This window comes from Rhinopithecus bieti, unplaced genomic scaffold, assembly GCF_001698545.2.
Source record: "Rhinopithecus bieti isolate Rb0 unplaced genomic scaffold, ASM169854v2 scaffold_83857, whole genome shotgun sequence".
Taxonomy (NCBI): domain Eukaryota; kingdom Metazoa; phylum Chordata; class Mammalia; order Primates; family Cercopithecidae; genus Rhinopithecus; species Rhinopithecus bieti.
In genome coordinates, this window is record NW_016830607.1 from 5,688 (window position 1) to 18,529 (window position 12,842).

Consider the following 12,842-nt stretch of genomic DNA (forward strand, 5'->3'; position numbering starts at 1 on the left):
CCAGAGCAATTAAACAAGAAAAGAAAAGAAAAGGCATCCAAATTGCAAAGCAAAAAATTCAGTTCTCTTGGTTTGCAGATAATACACCCTTATATACAGAACACCTAAAGACTATTAGAACAAATTTAAAAATTCGGTAAAATTGCTGGATACAAAATCATCGTACAAAAATCAGTAGTGTTTCCATACACTAACAACAAATACCTGAAAATAAGAAAATAACCCCATTTACAAAAGCATTAAAAAACTTAGAAAACATTTAAGAAACAAGGTAAAATTTCTGTCTACTGAAAACTATAAAATACTGATGAAAGGAATAGAAGAAAAGACAAATATTTCACATATGTGATTCAGAAGAATTAATATTGTTAAAGTGTCCATGGTGCCAAAGCAACCTACATATTCAATGCAATCTCCAGCAAAATTCAAATAATATTTTTCAAAGAAATAGGAAAAAAATCCTAAAATTCACATAAAACCACACAAACAAAAAAACCCCGAATACCCAAAGCAATTGCAAACAAAAAGAGCAAAGCTAGAGGCATCACACTACCTGATTCCAAAATATACCAAAAAGCTATTATAATCAAAATAGCATAGTACTGGCATAAAAACAGGCAAATAGACCAAAGGAGTAGAACAGATAGCTCAGAAATCAATCCTCACATTTACAGTCAGTTGATCTTCAACAAAGGTGCCAAGAACACACAATGGGGTAGAGAGAGTCTCTTCAATAAGTGGTGTTGGGAAAGCTGGATATCCACATGCAGAAGAATGAAATTGGACCCTTATATCTCATCACATACAAAAACCAAGTCAAAATGAATTAAAGACATAAAGGTTAAGGTCTGAACCCATAAAACTACTTGAAGAAAACAGAGAAAAAGCTTCTTGATGCTGACTTTAGCATTTTTTTTTACATCACCCAAAAGCATAGACAACAAAAGCAAAATAGACAAATGGGATTGCATCAAACTAAAAGCTTCTGTGCAGAAAGGAAACAATCAAAAGAGTAAAGTGGCAACCTACAAACTGGGAGAAAAATTTGCAAACCATATATCTGATAAGGGGTTTATATCCAAAATTTATAGGAAACTTAAAGAATTCAATAGCAAGAAAACAACCAAATTGGAAGTAGGGCAAAGGACCCAAATAGACATTTCTTAAAAGAAGATATAAAAATGGCCAACAGGTATATGAAAAAAATAAAAAACTCAACATAACTAATCATCAGGAAAATGTAAATTAAAACCACAGTGATATATCACTTCACACCTGTTAGAATGGCTTCTATTAAAAATATAAAAGATAAGTATTGGTGAGAATATAGAGAAAAGGGAACCCTTGAACACTTTGATGGGAATGTAAATTAGTAGAGCCATTATGGAAAATAGTATGAAGGCTTCTCAAAAAATTAAAAATAGAACTACAATATGATTCAGCAATTCCACTACTTGGCATATATCTAAAGGAAATGAAACCAGTATGTTGATGGGATATCTGCACTTTTATGCTTATTTCAGCATTATCTACAATAGCCAAGGTATGGAATTAACCTCAATGTCTGTCAACAGATGAATAGATTGAGAAAATGTGAGATTTTATACACACACACACACACACACACACACACACACAAAGCCTTATAAAATAAGGAAATTCTGTCATTTGTGATAACATGGATGAACTTGAAGTATATTATGCTAAGTGAAATAAGCCAGGCAAAGAAAAACCAATATCTTCCAGGGAGTTATAATCTTTTTGCTAGTGGAGGGTGTTGCCTCAATGTTGACGGCAGCTGACTGATCAGGATGCTAGTTGCTGATGGTTGAGACGGCTGTGGCAACTTTTAAAAATAACAATGAGTTCCATGACGACAGAGCCCTCGCTGAGCTGGCAGGCCCCTCCATGGATCACCGGCACCAAGGCGCTGTCCAGATCATTCATGTACTGCGAGGGAAGGTGCTGGCCATTTCTCCCTGCTTGATAGCCGACCTGATCTGAGTCAAGTGTCACACGTAGTCCCAGTTTGGTCATTCCATCTTCCTTCAGAAGCTTCAGGTGAGGACAGAGAGCAAGGCAAAAAGCCTTGGTAACATGCTCAGTCAATCTACTGTGATCTGCAGGATCACTGAAGCAATTGTGCTGGTCATCATTTTCTAGGAAAAACACCTCTGTCCAACTGATGACTTTTCCATTTGCTTTACATTCTGATCCATGGAATATCTTCACATTTGTTATAGTCTCCATGGACTTCCCATCTATAGGACTTACGACACCCTTGCTAACGTTCTTGTCATCATCCACCCACTGGATGTGGATGTGTTCCTGGGGATCCTCTGCGTCCGCCTTCCCACAGGTGATGCTGAAGTCCTTCATCTCTCACAGTGGCTACCTCAAGGAATCCACGTTCTCTGCAGTGATCTGGACCATAACGCCATCTTCCATAATACTGGACTTGGCAAGGTATCCAGAAGAGGATTTCAGAGTGCCACTGAACACAAAGAAACTGGCACCAGTCACTTTTCTGGGCTGATTGTGAATACTGATAGGCTGGGTCTGATCATTTCCATCATCATTCTGCACATACACAAGATGAGAATCTGCCTTTTCATTGAAGCAGGCACCTCCTGCCAGGACATGCTCATTGGACTTGTTCATGGCTTTCATCATCTCATTTTATCTGTTGCTGGGAATTTTTATGCCGGTTTTCTAAACTTCCATATCAATCACCAACCTTGAACTACTGACAAGGTATACTGATAATTTCTGAACTCTGCAAGAAGATTCATGATGATATGCCCCATCTCTCCAACTAATGGCTTCTGAGATCTGAAACTGAATAGTGGGCATGGATAAAATCGATATTCAGCTCCAAGTCTCAACATCAGATGGATAGGAAACACTTTAGCCCTAGGAGTTTGCCATTTCTGGATAAGAATCCCAAAGAAGTAAGGTGGGGTTGGGAGTACTAGGTCTTGCAATGACTGGTAGGTAGATGTCACATATAAGAATCCACCATGTGTCCGGGTGCGGTGGCTCAAGCCTGTAATCCCAGCACTTTGGGAGGCCTAGGCAGGCGGATCACGAGGTCAGGAGATCGAGACCATCCTGGCTAACACAGTGAAACCCCGTCTCTACTAAAAATAAAATAAAAAATAAAAAAAATTAGCCGGGCATGGTGGCAGGCGCCTGTAGTCCCAGCTACTCGGGAGGTTGAGGCAGGAGAATGGCATGAACCTGGGAGGAGGACCTTGCAGTGAGCCGAGATCACGCCACTGCACTCCAATCTGGGTGACAGAGCAAGACTCCATCTCAAAAAAAAAAAAAGAAAAGAAAAGAATCCACCATGTTTTTTACTGCCAAGGAAACATTCACTAAAGAAGGAGTGTCCCAAGTTGCCCACCACATTCCCTGCCAGAGCATCCCGATAAAGTCACACAAAGTGATTAAAGATATCCTTTGGCAAACACTTTCCATCCAATAGACACTGTAGAAGAATGACTATCTCAGACTGACCCACTGCATGCATTCCCTTGGTTGTAAAACACCAGTACTTCCTGTTCATATAATTTACAATTTTAAGCATTGACAACAAATTTGCATTTAAAACAAATACAAGTGGGTCAGAGCCACCATCCTCCAACTGCTGCATTACTGAAACAAATCTGTGATGGTTTCTCTTCCACAGTATAGTCTCCTTTTACACCAGTGGAGATGAGAATAGGAAGAAGGCCATCTTCAGGAATAAGGCTCATTGCACTTCCAGCAGGACTTCTGACCTGAGTTATACTGCCAGAGAATAGAGGAATATCCGTCTCTGCTGGTAGAGGACTGGTAGTTACTGGCTTGACTGGGTCATGTGACACAGCTAGGGTTCCTGCAGAGGAAGCTCCATTCATTGTTAATTTGGCTGCATCAGCAACATCTCTTTTGCTATTTCCACCACATCTCAAGTTACTCCGTCCGCTGACTTCTTGACCCTCTCAGTCAACCATAGTGATTGGAATCAGCTACTTCAAAACTCCAGTTAATGTAATATTTTAACTTCCTCCCATCAATCACAAATTTACTTAATGGCATCTAGAATGGTGAATAAGGAAAACCAGAGGTTTTTCTTTTACTTTACCCAGATTCATCACAGGAATCACACTCTAATACTAGCTACATATAGCCATATATTAAATATATTTCTTAAGACTTGAAAGTCAAAATATCCCCTTGATCCATGGGCTACAGAATGGATGTTGTGTTAGCAGGCAGTAAAACAATATTCATCTTCTTGTACATCTCTACCAGAGTTCTTGGGTGTATTGTCAATGAACAACAACAATATTTTGAAAGGAATCTTGTTTTTTCTGAGCAGTAGGTCTCAACAGTGGACTTAAAATAATCAGTAAACCATGCTGTAAACAAATGTGCTATCATCCATGCTTTATTGTTCCATTTATACAGTACAGGTAGAGTTGATTTAATGTGATTCTTAAGGGCTCCAGAGTTTTTGAAATGGTAAATGAACATTGGCTTCAACTTAAAGTCACCAGCTGCATTAGTTTCTAACAAAAGAGTCAGCCTGTCCTTTGAAACTTTGAAATCAGGCATTGACTTCTACTGTCTAGTTATGAAAGACTTAGATGATATCTTTCTATATAAGGCTGTTCCATCTATATTGAAAATCTGTTGTTTAGTGTAGTCACCTTCCTCAGTTTTCTTAGATAGATCTTCTGGATAACTTGCTCCAACTTCTACATCAGCATTTGTTGCTTACTTTGTACTTTTATGTTATGGACATGGCTTCTTTCCTTAAACTTCATGAAGCAACGTCTGCTAACTTCCATCTTTTCTTCTGCAGCTTTCTCACTTCTCTCAGACTTCATAGAATTGAATAGAGTTAGGGCCTCGGCCTGGATTAGGTTTTAGGTTAAGGGAGTGTTGTGGCTGGGTTGATCTTCTATCCAGACCACTAAAACTTTCTTTATATCAACAATAAGGCTGTTTTGCTTTCTTATTATTTGTGCGTTCATGGGAGTAGCACTTTTAATTTCCTTCAAGAACTTTTACTTTGCATCCACAATTTGGCTAATGCAAGAAGCCTAGCTTTTGGCCTGTATTGGCTTTCAACATGCCTTCCTCATTAAGCTTAATCATTTTTAGATTTTGACTTAAAGTGAGAGACTTGAGACTCTTCCCTTTAACTTGAACACTTCAAGGCAATTGTAAGGTCATTAATAGGGCTAATTTCAATATTGTTCTGTCTCAGGAAATACGGAGTCCCTGAGGAGATGGATAGAGAGGAGAGAATGGCCAGTTGGTGGAGCGGTCAGAACATCTACAACATTTATTGGTTAAGTTTATTGTCCCATATGGGCACTGTTTATGGTGCCCCAAAACAATTAAAATAGTAACATCTAAGATCACTGACCACAGATCTTCATAACAGATATAACAATAATAAAAAAGTATGAAGTGTTGTTATAATTTTTTTTTCTTTTTTTGAGATGGAGTCTCACTCTATCACCCAGGCTGGAGTGCAGCAGTGTGATCTCGGCTCACTGAAGCCTCCGCCTCCCGAGTTGAAGTGATTCTCCTGCCTCAGTCTCCCAAGTAGCTGGGATTACAGGTGCTTCCCATCATGCCTGGCTAATTTTTGTATTTTTAGTAGAGATGGGGTTTTACCATATTGGCCAGGCTAGTCCCGAACTCCTGACCTTAAGTGATCTACCCGCCATAGCCTTCCAAAGTGCTGTAATTACAGGCATGAGCCACTGCACCTGGTCTGTTGTGATAGTTACCAAAATGTAACACAGAGACATGAAGTGAGCACATGCTGTAGGAAAAATATTGCTGATAGACTTGCTCGATGCAGTATTTCCACAAAACTTCAACTTATTTTAAAAAAGGCAAAATCTACAAAATGAAATGAAGCAAATAAAATGAGGTATGACTATACTAAAAACCATTGAATTGTACAACTTAAATGGCTGTGTTTTATAATACCTGAATTAAATCTCAGTAAAGCTGTTACCAAAGAAAGTCTACTGCAATAGCTTGACTGAGTTGCTACTAATAAAGATGGAGATAAGTGGATGAATTTGAGAGGTATTTTCAAGGTAAAATCAACAGGACATGTTGATGAATTTGATGTGGAAGTTGAGAGGAAGGAAAGTATTGAAGATGACTCAAATTCCTAGCTTACACAACTGTAAGTAGCTGTTTTGGTACTCTGATACAAAACATGAGGAGGAGCAAGTCTGAGAGAAGAAATCTAAGTTCACACTCAGGCCAGTTCAATTTCAGATGCCCTTGAGATATCCCAGTAGAGATGTTGAGTTGGACATAAGGGTTTAAGGTTCATGGGAGAAACCTGGGTTGGAGATATAAATCTTTATTTATGCTCCAGAGACACACTGAGCATGAAGATATTGTAAGCCATGGGAATAGATTAAATCATTCAGAGAAAGAGTATGGAGTGGGATGGTAAAAATATCTAGAACAGTGCTCTGGTGAACTTCAATGCTTAATAACCAAGTAAAGGAGGATAAATCTGCAAAGGAGCAATACAAAAGTGGGCAAATAAAACAAGGGGACTGCAGTTTCATAAAAGGCAAGGGCAAAATGTACTTCAAGAAGGAAGGGAAGATTGTCTGTATCAAATGCTACTGAGGGATTGAATAAGATAAGGACTGAAAATTATTTGTTAGACTTAGTGACTTTATTGTCATTGGTGACCTTAGTGAGAACTATTTTAGCAGAGTGGTATGGGTGGAAGTTTCAAGAACCATACAGTCAAAAGACTCACTATTGTATTAGGGCTGGGGGAGCTGGGGAAAGAAATTATCCATAAATGTGTAGGAAGAACATGCTACTGTGATAAATATCAATGATTATTGACATACGTTTATTGAATTTCATATGCAGGTTCTTCATGTCAAAACATCATATTTGTATGCTTTCATAGGATTATCATGTTAGAAATGCTATGCTATGAAATAGCCCACAACCTACCTTGGAGGTCTTTATAGACCACTCATGTGTTTCAAGCATCTGTGTTTAAGAAATCTATGCATCAAAATAACTGCTAGAAAAAAAGAAATTAAACTTAGTTATGGAAGCCTGAGAAAAAAAGTTACTTCTTTTCACTGGGCCTCAGAGTATTCAAATTTAAAATGATAAAGATGGACTAGTCCACTTTCAGCTCTCCCATTGTATCAGCATTATCTATGGTCATTCAACTTGTAAATAAGCACCTCTATACCCTCTGTGTTTTCACAGAACACCTCTTTCCTGCCCAAATGAAGAAGACTTGGCTCTTTACAAAGACAATGAGCCTCACCATGCAGCTCTCTCCAATTAAAGCTGCTTGAGCTCTAAACAACAAATTCTGGGATGGATAGGGTCAGGTAGCATAGGGAACCAGCACCATCCTGCCTTCCCATTGCCCTTACCAGGCCATTGCTCCAGCTTCATGAAAAGCCTCACTGCCCATGAAGTTCACACCATCTGCAGATGCCATCTTTTACTCCTTCCCAGGATGATCATCTACCTCTCTTTTGGACATTTTCCTTCATTCACTGAGGACTCTGGTATCTGGTTTACTGGTTTTCTCTACCTCAATTCCTGGCACCATTGTCCAGTTGGAAGAGCTATTTCACATCCTATACTCACATTCCTTCACCTGCACAGTTCTCAGGGTCACATCCTGGATATTGCCACCTTCCAAAATGGCTTTACCTTGAAGTCATAGATTCATACATTCAATTTTCTGACCAAGACTGCCCATCTTTCAGTCTAGGCCTTCTCCTTGGTCAAGTCTTTTCTCCAGGTTTCAATGTATTCTGTTCATGACTCTACCTTATTACTTACTAGATCATATTGAAAGTCTGTTAATATATCTGTTTCCCATGAGTACCTGGAGAGAAGAAACTGTTTCAGTCACCCTGTAGGCCTAGTATCTGGCACGTGGTAAGCACTCAAATCTGAATAGATGTTTCTGAGTGACGTTTATATTCAAAGCACTGTGCTTGGTATTTGAGATCTACCCAAAGCTGAGTGAAAATAGGTTTTGATTGCAAGAAGCTTAGAGACCAATAGAAGATGTAAGATAAATGAATTAAAAACAAAATTTCAAGGTGGAAAGCGAGAGGGGCCTCAAGAACTATAAAAATAAAATTCTATAAGATTGCTAATGCAAGAAAGGTGCGGATGGAGAGACACAAAAGATACTGCTTCTGTGAGGGGATCAGAGGCACTTCACAGAGGATGTGACATCTGAGCTAATTTGGAAGAATGGGTTGGGATTTGGATATATGTAATTCTAGGAAAAGAGAACAGCATGAGGAAAGACACTAATTTACAAAAGCACAAGGTGTATCTGAGGATCAACTGATTTAATTGGAGCAAATGGTATGTGAGGAGAAAATGAAAACAACTAAGTTAACCTAATTTTAGAACAACTTATCCACCCATTTTGATGTTATTTTGGCAGTTGGTAGCCATAGGTACAGTTCCTTGGTGTCTGATTTATCAATTAACCCTTAAGCCACATACCTTTCTTCAAAAGAATATTTCAAGGATCAAAAAGGCTCTTACAAAGGCTTTTCATCCAAGATGATATTTATTATTCCTACCTAAGCTTACCTTCTTTTTTATAAACATGGTCATTGTTTCCTATAACAACGTGATAAACAGGTTTGTTTATTTTGTAAAGGAAGGTAAGGCCAAACAACAAAGATGGGAATCATTTTCAATTCTTTAAATACTTTAGATGATATTTTATTTCTATGAACATATTTTCCTGTTATTGTAAATTTATACTAAGTAAATAATGATGGCATTAACTGGCATTCTTGGTGTGCTTTTGATCATCTTTCTCAAAAAGCAACTGCCAAGAGAATTTTCTAACAGACATCACTTAACCACTAAGTGGCTGCAAGTGTTAAAGGCAATTAAGCAATCATTATTTAAGAAACACAATGAAAATTACCTAGTTTCTCTACTAAAGAACTTAAAGCATATTACACACACACATACACTCATACCACAGAGTCCTTGGATGTATTATTTTACCGTACATTTAAAAAACTGGACCAGGTCTTCATCCTCAGAGGTATTGATTCTAATCTTATTAAGAGCCCTCAGGCCAGGGATTCACTTCAGAATTCTGGCGCTGCCCCTTATTATATGTGTGGCCTTGGGCAAGTTACATAACCACTCTGAGTCTCTCAGTTTCCACATTAGTAACAAGTAGATAATTTCACCTCCTTCACAGGGGTTTTGTGAGAATTAAATTAGACAATGCGTGCAAAGTGTTTAAGCACAATGCCTGACATATAAAACCTGCTCAATAATTGGTAACTGTATTGTTATTATAGACAAAAATAGACTTTTTGGCAAACAACTCTATTTTACATAATGGATTTGTATCTGCACGAAAACACACACACACACACACACACACACACACACACACAAAACCTCTATATGAAACTGAACTGCCCTTAGTATTAGGTTCCTGTACATTTCCTGTCTTTTACATCACTATATAACTAAACTATTGCCAGATTTAGGATGATTCTAGTTTTGAGATGTTTTTAAACTCAGCCTGAATGGATCATATATTCTTCTTATTTATTTATTTATTTATTTATTTATTTATTTATTTTTGAGACGGAGTCTGGCACTTTCACCTAGGCTGGAGTGCAGTGGCGTGATCTCGGCTCACTGCAAGCTCCGCCTCCCGAGTTCACGCCATTCTCCTGCCTCAGCCTCCCGAGTAGCTGGGATTACAGGTGCCCGCCACCACGTCCGGCTAATTTTTTGTAATTTTAGTAGAGATGGGTTTTCACTGTGTTAGCCAGGATGGTCTCCATCTCCTGACCTCATGATCCGCCCACCTCGGCCTCCCAAAGTGCTAGGATTACAGGCGTGAGCCACCGCGCCTGGCTTCTTCTTTTAATAATACATCAAGCTCAAACTTTTCCAATGCATTCTTTTCTTTTTATTCTCATGAAACAGGCACCTCTTTCCCGTAATTTCAATACAATGTCAAAACAAAATGACATTTACTAGTCCCTGATCTGATCCACATGCTAAACTGGTCAGTCCAGATCTAAGTACACAGGCAAAACTGCTGAGCTCTTTGCAACCACTGGCATATCTCCAGATTCCCAACAAGGACATGCAGTTCTCCTTCACTGACTGAATAGGGAGCTATGTTAAGGCACTGATGAAACTGGCAAAGTATAAATTACCAAGCTCTCTCTTGCCTCCCTTGCTTTTAGAAAATACTACATATTTTCATAAACCAACATATTACTGAATGAAGTAAAGGAGGTGGGTGGTAAATAGAGATTATATTTCCCTTCCTGCATCAGGCATAAGACTTAGAAAACTTATGGCTATTCCCTTTTACCTACCCCAAGCATACACATGGACCCCACCCAATTAACCTCTGCACTCCCTCTCCCCCCAAAAAATGTTATGTAGAAACTTGGGATAGCCCTGTCTGGCTGGAATGGGAGTAATTATGTAATATCTTAGGGTTTAGAAATTGAGTTCAAGTCAATTCAACATTTATTGAGCATCTAGGCTGTAAGACTATTCTGTGCTTTATACTGAGGGGAATATAAAACTAGGTAAGGTTATGATTTCCACGTTCGAGAAATATGAGAAATGAATTTTTATCCAGAGCAGTTATTCACTGTTTCTGCCTGGATTAGCTGACATCTGTTTGAGCCCTAAAATCTTCTGTATTGGGGGGTTTTAATAATGAAAGCAAAATAGAAGATAGACCACCAGAGAGGGAAAACATGGAAAGATAGCAGATCTACCATAACAAATCCAATCAGATTGCAATATAAGTGAGGACTGTGGATGCTGAAACCAACCTTTAAAGGCAACATAAAGTGGTAAGAGGGGCTCTGGGATCAGTCAAACTTGTGTTCCGATCCCACTATACCAGTAACTAGCTGAAATCTTTAAGCAAATGATTCAATCCCTCAGAATCTGCCTTCTTTCTGTAAAATAGTAATATTAATAATATGATTACCTGATCCATAAGATTATTTTGAGGCTTAAATAAATTAATGCAGATAAAGCACAATGCCTGGCACATAGTAAGTGCTCTGAAGTATTAACTATTAATATTATTATGATTAAGGCTTGAAGCCTTCCTGGTGAAAATGTACTGCTTAAAAGCTCACCTTAGCAAAAGAGACTTGTTTCTGAGACATCACTATCACTAGGAAGCCAGGAAAGTCTTACCCAATCAGGGTCTGAATGTAGCTGTACTTGAAAATTAAGGTTAGACCTAGAAAACCCAAAAAGGAAGCCACTGCTTTTTTCACCCCTTAAATAGAGATGCCTGCAATGTTCTGTCTCAGCACAATTTATTCCAGCTATCACAACCCACATATACACTCAATAAACACTTTCATCAATTTGCCCTGGCATCACCCCTAAAACACTTAAAATATGGAATATGCTATTAGTACATGTTATCTTCTCCAGCTGTACTTCTAGCTTGTGTGTTCATCAACATCATCAAAACACACCCCTCCTCTTCCTTTTTTTTTTTTTTTTGAGACAGAATCTTGCTCTGTCACCCAGGCTGGAGTACAGTGGCGCAATCTCAGCTCACTGCAACCTACGCCTCCCGGGTTCAAGCGATTCTCCTGCCTCAGCCTCCCAAGTAGCTGGGACGACAGGTGCCTGCCACCATGCCCGGCTAATTTTTGTATTTTTTTTAGTAGAGATGGGGTTTCACCAGATTGACCAGGCTGGTCTCGAACTCCTGACCTTGTGATTCACCCGCCTCGGCCTCCCAAAGTGCTGGGATTACAGGCGTGAGCCACCATGCCCAGCGACACCCCTCCTCTTCCTACACACACACACACACACACACACACACACACACACACTCTGAGGCTCTGTCACTGTGCTGAGCACTTCATACTAAAATGCCCAAGCCCCAGTCCATGACTCAAGGTGGATCTCTCTGTCCAGTTTGCAAGACAGGATATACTTAGCAAACAATAGCTTAGGATACCTTAGTGCCCACTGGAAGCCAATGAACAGTATAGAAAGTAAGATCTGCAGGGCTCCAGAGGAGACAGAGACTGAAATATTCCTTGGCTTAAAGGCCTTCCAATGCTTCCCATCTCACTTGGAGTAAAATCCAATGTCTTTACTGTGGTTTGAAAGGCTCTGTACAATCAGGCTTCTTCCAAGTTGTCCAGCTTTATCTCCCCCCAATTCTGTACCCACTGGCTCTACTCCAGCCACAATGGCCTCCTTGCTGTCTGTTCAACGGGCCAAGCATGTTGCACCTAGGGGCCTTTGCAGTGGCCATTCTTTCTGTCTATAAATTTCTGTCTCCTGATCTTTGCATGGCTGATTCCTTGTCTCTGCTCAGGTCTTAATTCAATGTCTCATCCTCAGAGAGGCCTTCCCTGACCCCTTATTTAAAAGACTTGCCCCTTCCCCCACCCCTGTCACTTCCTATCACATCATCCTCTTTTATTATCTTCATAGCTCACTACTCTTTAGCCAAAATGGCCTCTTCTTGATTGTTTTCCTTCCTGCCTCTGGGTCTTTGCATATGGTATTTACTCTCCATGGAATGCCCTTCCCCTTCTCTTCATGTGGCTCTTTCTCAATCTTCAGATCTCAGCTGAAGTTTCACCTCCTCAGAAAGGACTTCCCAGGCCGGGCGCGGTGGCTCAAGCCTGTAATCCCAGCACTTTGGGAGGCCGAGACAGGCGGATCACGAGGTCAGGAGATCGAGACCATCCTGGCTAACATGGTGAAGCCCCGTCTCTACTAAAAAAAAATACAAAAAGCTA

At 39.6% G+C, this 12,842-nt stretch overlaps 1 pseudogene; it reads right to left on the reverse strand.

The window, feature by feature from the left end:
• Positions 1 to 1,860: 1,860 nt before the first annotated feature.
• LOC108524492 (zinc finger FYVE domain-containing protein 9-like) overlaps positions 1,861 to 12,842 on the reverse strand; it is a 21,934-nt pseudogene continuing 10,952 nt past the window's right edge.